Source organism: Macaca nemestrina, chromosome 1 (genome assembly GCF_043159975.1).
Source record: "Macaca nemestrina isolate mMacNem1 chromosome 1, mMacNem.hap1, whole genome shotgun sequence".
In the NCBI taxonomy this organism is placed as follows: Eukaryota; Metazoa; Chordata; class Mammalia; order Primates; family Cercopithecidae; genus Macaca; species Macaca nemestrina.
The window spans coordinates 205,672,244-205,679,524 of NC_092125.1; positions in this window are offsets into that span (position 1 = coordinate 205,672,244).

The following is a 7,281-nucleotide window of genomic DNA, read 5'->3' on the forward strand; positions in this document are numbered from 1 at the left end:
ACAGGCGCCCACTACCGCGCCAGGCTAATTTTTTGTATTTTTAGTAGAGACGGTGTTTCACCGTGGTCTCGATCTCCTGACCTTGTGATCCGCCCGCCTCGGCCTCCCAAAGTGCTAGGATTACAGGCGTGAGCCACCGCGCCTGGCCAAGGAATTTATTTTTTCTTCCTTTTTTTTTTTGTTTTTGAGATGGAGTCTCGCTCTGTCACCCAGGCTGGAGTGCAGTGGTGTGATCTCAGCTCACTGTAACCTCCGCCTCCCGGGTTCAAGCGATTCTCCTGCTTCAGCCTCATGAGTAGCCAGGATTACAGGCACCCGCCACCATGCCTGGCTAATTTTTGTATTTTTAGTAGAGATGGGGTTTCACCATGTTGGTCAGGCTGGTCTTGAACTCCTGACCTTGTGATCTGCCCACCTTGGCCTCCCAAAGTGCTGGGTTTATGGGCATGAGCCACTGCGCCCGGCCAGCCCCTGGAATTTCTAAATGAACATATACTCAGTTAGCTGTGCATGGTACAACAAAGTGTCAGGTGGGAAAGGGAGAGAAAAGAATTCTAAAATAGGTTTCAAGGCTACATCTTAAAATTAAGAAGGAAGACCAGGTGGAGTGGCTCATGCCTGTAATCCCAGCACTTTGGGAAGCCTAGGTGGGTGGATTACCTGAGGTCAGGAGTTCTAGACCAGCACGGCCAACATGGTGAAACCCTGTCTCTATTAAAAATACAAAAATTAACCGGGCATGGTAGTGGGTGCCTGTAATCCCAGCTACTCGGGAGGCTGAAGCAGGAGAATCGCTTGAACCCAGGAGGCAGAGGTTGCAGTGAGCAGAGATCACACTATTGCACTCTAGCCTGGGCAACAAGAGCGAAATGCAGTCTCAAAAAAAAGAAAAAAGATTAAAAAGGAAAGGAAGGGAAAAAAACCAAAATACATTTTAAGTCTGAGATACTCAGTTACAATAATAATAATTTTAATGGCTGCATAATATTCCACCAAATGGGTTTGCCAAAATTTATTTAACTGCTTCTCTTTTTTTGTTTTTGGTTTTTTTGAGACAGAGTCTCACTCTGTCACCCAGGCTGGAGTGCAGTGGCGTGATCTTGGCTCACGACAACTTCTGCTCCCCAGGTATAAGCAATTCTCTGCCTCAGCCTCCTGAGTAGCTGGGATTACAGGCGCATGCCACCACGCCTGGCTAATTTTTTGTATTTTTAGTAGAGACTGGGCTTCACCATCTTGGCCAGTCTTGTCTTGAACTCCTGACCTTGTGATCCACCCGCCTTGGCCTCCCAAAGTGCTGGGATTACAGGTGTGAGCCACCAAGCCCAGCCAACCGCTTCTCTTTTGTTGAACATTTAGGTTGTTTCAAGATTTTTATTATTAAGAAATATAAGTGGCTGGGCGCAGTGGCTCACGCCTGTTATCCCAGAACTTTCTGGGAGGCCGAGGCGGGTGGATCAGGAGGTCAGGAGTTGAAGACCAGCCTGGCCAACACGGTGAAACCCAGTCTCTACTAAAAATACAAAAAAAATTAGCTGGGCATGGTGGCGGGCACCTGTAATCCAAGCTACTCAGGAGGCTGAGGCAAGAGAATCACTTGAACCCGGGCAGCGGAGATTGCAGTGAGCCGAGATCACGCCACTGCACTCCAGCCTGGGCAACAAGAGCGAAACTGCATGCAAAAGTAATAATAATAATAATAATACCCCCATTTTAGGGCCAGGCATGGTGGCTCATGCCTACAATCCCAGCATTTTGGAAGGCTGAGGTGGGAGGATCACTTGAGGCCAGTGTTCGAGATCAGCCTGGCCAACCTAGCAAGAGTAATAGGTATACTTTTTTTCTTCAAGAAATACCATACCTAAAATAGTATTGTAAACCTATTTTGAAATCAATTTGTTTGACATCTCCCCAACCCACCCCAAAAATCCAACGATTATTTGAACAATGCTAAAGTGTTTCATTTATCAAAATAAATACTTTGAAGGAAACTACTTATTTAAATGTTTATCTTCTGATATATTTGTTTTTCTAAATTAGTCTTGTCAGTTCACATTCATACTATCGAGGACAAATACAGAAACAATTATAGTCAACTTGACGAAAGGCCAGCGTGATGACTCACATCCTGTCTGCCTCTAAAGTTAAATGTTGGTTCTTTATTGTTGGGCCCCATATCTGATCTGTCAAGAAACTGTTGGCTGGGAACTCCTGAGGTCAGGAGTTTGAGACCAGCCTGGCCAACATAGTGAAACCCCTTCTCTACTAAAAATACAAAAAATTAGCTGGGCACAGTCGCCAGCACCTGTAATCCCAGCTACTTGGGAGGCTGAGGCAGGAGAATCGCTTAAACCTGGGAGAAAGGTTGCAATGAACCGAGATCACACCACTGCACGCTGGCCTGGGCGACAGTGCAAGACTCCATCTCAGAAAAAAAAAAGGAACTGTCATTGCCTAAAAGCATCCTAGGGATCCTTTCTCATTTGAAAAAAAGAGGAGATAACTTTTCAAAGGAGATGGAGAAGGCTGACTCCTCCTTCATACTCATATACTGGCCACAAGGGCTAACAAGCATGGTACAGGCAAGGTAGAAAATCCCAGACATCCTTAATCCCCTACTAAAGCAATACTCTTTCTTTGTTTTATGTTTGTGTGTGTGTGTGTGTTGTTGTTGTTATTGTTGGAAATGGAGTCTTGCTCTGTTACCCATGCTAGAGTGCAGTGACGACATCTTGGCTCACCGCAACCTCAACCTACTGGGCCTAGGTGATTCTCTCATCTCAGCCTCCCCAGTAGCGGGGATTACAGGTGTGTACCACCATGCCCAGCTAATTTTTGTATTTTTTTTAGAGACAGGGTCTTGCTATGTTGCTCAGGCTGGTCTCAAACTCCTGACCTCAAGTGATCCATCTGCCTTGGCCTTCCAAAGTGCTGGGATTACAGGTGTGAGCCACTTATTAACGTTTTGAAATATTTATTTTCATACCATTGTGTCTACGTACATGTACTGTAAAAAGGTAGCATATTAACATATTATTTTAAAGCTTTTTTTAAATTACAACTTACATGTATATAATGTTTACTCTAGGCCAGGTACTATCCCAAACGTTATTACATATAATAACTCATTTAAACCTCATGATAACACTATAAAGAAGGCAATATTAGTATCCCATTTAATGATAAGGAGACTAAGGCAGAGGAGTTAGGTAATTTGCCTTAGGCCACACAGTTAATAAGTTACCTATCTGGAATATTTTTCCATTAAATTCATTTCTACAAATTCTTTTTGTATGGCTATATCTTATTGTACGGATGTGCAGTTTCATTTACTTATTCCATTACTTTTTATTAGACAACAAGATTATTTCCACTAAGCATGGTGGTGCACGCCTATCACCCCAGCACTTTGAGAGTCTGAGGTGGGAGGATTGTTTGAGCCTGGAGGTGAAAGCTATGGTAAGCCGTGTTGGTGCCACTGTATTCTAGCCTGGGCAACAGAGCGAGACCCTGTCTCGAAAAAATAAATAAATAAAAAATAGAAAATTATTTCCATTTTTTGCTAAATCACACACATCACTAAGATAAGCCACCTTATACTAAACCTTTGTGAAAATTCTTCTTTTCTTAGGCTAGATGAGCTTAAGAAGAATTGGCATTGATTTTTATTTCCTCCAAAAATGTACTCCTTTCTCCATGTTCTCTGTGACCTTAAATGTTGTAAATTTTAACATTTTTGCCTAGCGCAACTTTTTAAAATTCATTTTTTCAGTTCTGAGAAATAAATTAGGATACTAAAGCATGAACAGCTTCTTCAGAGTGAAAAAGCCACAGTTGGCCAGGCGCAGAGGCTCACACCTGTAATCCCAGCACTTTGGGAGGCCAAAGCAGGCAGATCACTTGAGCCCAGGAGTTCAAGACCAGCCTGGCCAACAAGGCAAAACCCTGTCTAAAAATTTTATCTAAAAATACAAAATATTTAGATGAGCATGGTGGTACATTCCTATAATCCCAGCTACTTAGGAAGCTGACATATGAGAATTGCTTGAGGCACGAGAATTGCTTGGGAGGCAGAGGTTGCAGTGAGCCGAGATTGTGCCACTGCTCTCCAGCCTGGATGACAGAGTGATACTCTGTCTCAAAAAAATAAAAAAAAAATAATAATAAGCCGGTGCTGGGCACAGTGGCTTAAGCCTGTAATCCCAGCACTTTGGGAGGCCGAGGCGGGCGGATCACGAGGTCAGGAGATCGAGATCATCCTAGCTAACATGGTGAAACCCCATCTCTAGAAAACATACAAAAAATTAGCCGGGCGTGGTGGTGGGCGCCTGTAGTCCCAGCTACTCAGGAGGCTGAGGCAGGAGAATAGCGCGAACCCGGGAGGCAGAGGTTGCAGTGAGCCAAGATCGAGCCACTGCACTCCAGGCTGGGCAACAGTGCGAGACTCCGTCTCAAAAAATAATAATAATAATAAAAATAATAATAATAAGCCAGGCATGGTGGCTTACGCCTGTAATCCCAGCACTTTGGGAGGCCGAGATGGGTGGATCACCTGAGATCAGTGGTTCAAGACCAGCCCGGCCAACATGGTGAAACCCCGTCTTCACTAAAAATACAAAAAATTAGCTGGGCGTGGTGGTGCATGCCTGTAATCCCAGCTACTTGGGAGGCTGAGGCAGGAGAATTGCTTGAATCCGAGAGGTGGAGGTTGCAGTCAGCTGAGATTGCGCCACTGCACTCCAGCCTGGGCAGCAGAGAGAGAAAAAAAAAAGGATAAAGCCACGGTCAAAAAGCTACCCTTTCTACAATTTCCTCCTGCTTGCTACAGATGCTGAGCCTCATGGCGTACATACCATCTCATTGAAGAGGAATGTTAACCTGGGACAAACCAGCTTACACAGGCAAGATTCTTTTGGTCTCCAAGTCAGCATTCACAAGTTCACTCACTCATTCACTCAACAACTATTTGAAAGGTCATTATATGAGTAGTACTAAGCTAGGTAGGGGTTATGGGGTTCATAGAAATAAAAAGTATTTAGAACAGTGCTAAATAAAACATTTAACACAGTGCCAGCATAAATATTGATGTATTGATCAATTATTATGTGCCAGGCACTGTGCTAAATGAGTGGATTATCTCATTTAATCTCTACAACAATCTCTAGGAACAGTCTATGATCATAGGCATTTTGCAGACAAGAAGACTAAGCCTCACAGAGGTTTACCCAGCTTGAACAACATACATGCCGTGGAGTTTAGATTTAAACCTAAGATTCCAAAGTTTGTGCTCTTAATCCTTATGCTATACTACAAAACACAGCTCCTCTCCTTAGGAAGCATACGGTCTTGCTCATAATACTAAAACTGGGCCAGGCGCGGTGGCTCATGGCTGTAATCCCAGCACTTTGGGAGGCTGAGGTGGGCAGATCACTTGAGGTCGGGAGTTCGAGACCAGCCTGACCAACACGGAGAAACCCTGTCTCTACTAAAAACACAAAATTAGCCAGGCATGGTGGTGCATGCCTGTAATCCCAGCTACTTGGGAGGCTGAGGCAGGAGAATCCCTTGAACCTGGGAGGTGGACAATGCGGTGAGCCAAGATCACACCATTGCACTCCAGTCTGGGCAACAAGAGCGAAATTCTGTCTCAAAAGACAAAAATAAAAAATAACAAAGTCAGATAGTAATAAATGCTATGAAAAAATAAATAAAGAGATAGGCTGGGTGTGATGGCTCATGCCTGTAATCCCAGCACTTTGGGAGGCTGAGACAGGTGGATTGCTTGAGGTCAGGAGTTCGAGACCAGCCTGGCCAACATGGTGAAACCCTAACTCTACTAAAAATATAAAAATTAGCTGGACATGGTTGTGCACGCCTGTAATCCCAGCTACTTGGGAGGCTGAGGCAGGAGAATCACTTGAACCCGGGAGGCGGAGGTTGTAGTGAGTCCAGATGGTGCCACTGTACTCCAGCCTGGGAAACAAAGTGAGACTCTGTCTCAAAAAAAAAAAAAAAAAAAAGATAAAGGGATAGAGAGATAGAGAGTAGAGAATGAGTTTGCTACTTAATTCTGGATGGTCAGGGACTCTTCTCTGACATTTTAGCAGAGACCTAAAAGGTGAAGAAAGCCAGCCACACTGAATTCTGGGCAGGGGGTGTTCCATGAAAAGATGCTGGTTCTCTTTCAAATTAATCTATTCATATTCAATGAAGTTCCAATAAAAATTCCAGTAGTAATGTTGAGAATCTACAACTTACTCTAAAATGAATATGAAAGAATAAAGGCCTATGAAAATCCAGTCTACATTTGTGTTGTTGTTGAGACGGGGTCTCAGTGTGTCACCCAGGCTGGAATGTAGTGGTGTCATCACACCTCACTGCAACCTCAACTGCCCAAGCGCAAGAGATCCTCCTACCTCAGCCTCCCACATAGCTGGAACCACAGGTGCATGCCATCACACCTGGCTAATTCAAAAAAATTTTTTTTGCAGAGATAAGTTCTCACTATGTTGCCCAGGCTGGTCTTGAATTCCTGGCCTCAAGTGATCCTCTTGCCCTGGCCTCCCAAAGTACTGGGATTATAAGCATGAGTCATCATGCCTGGATGCTAAATCTATTTTCTTTTCTTTATTATTATTTTTTGAAATATTACTACACTGTAAGTCTATTTTAGAGGACAAAAAGGTAAGGGTACCTGCCCTATTGGTAGAAATGGCTCTACTATAAAGCCATAACAATAAAAACATTGTGTTGCTGGCACTGAAACAAAGAAATAAAAAGTAGAATGGAGAGCTTAAAAATAAAGTATATACAAGGAAACCTAATATGTAACAACGGTAGCATCAGAAAGCACTGAAAATTGTTTTTCAGATGGTGGTAGAAAAACTAATTCACTGCAGGGAGAAGAAAGCTGGATTTTTACTTGAAACCACCTAGAAGATGGACTCCAGATGGATTAAAGACCTAAATATGAAAGTTAAAACTATAAAGCTAAGAAGGAAAATCTGTGTTCCCTAGGGGTAAATAAAGACTTCCTAAACAAAATTCTAGGCCGGGCACCATGGCTCATGCCTATAATCCTAGCATTTTGGGAGAATGAGGCGGGAGGATTGCCTGAGCTCAGGAGTTCAAGACCAGCCTGACCAACATAGTAAAATCCCGTCTCTACTAAAAGTAAAAAAATTTAGCCAGGCGTGGTGGCGCACACGTATAGTCTCAGCTACTCAGGAGGCTAAGGCATGAGAATCGCTTGAACCCACAAGGCAGAGGTTGCAGTGACCT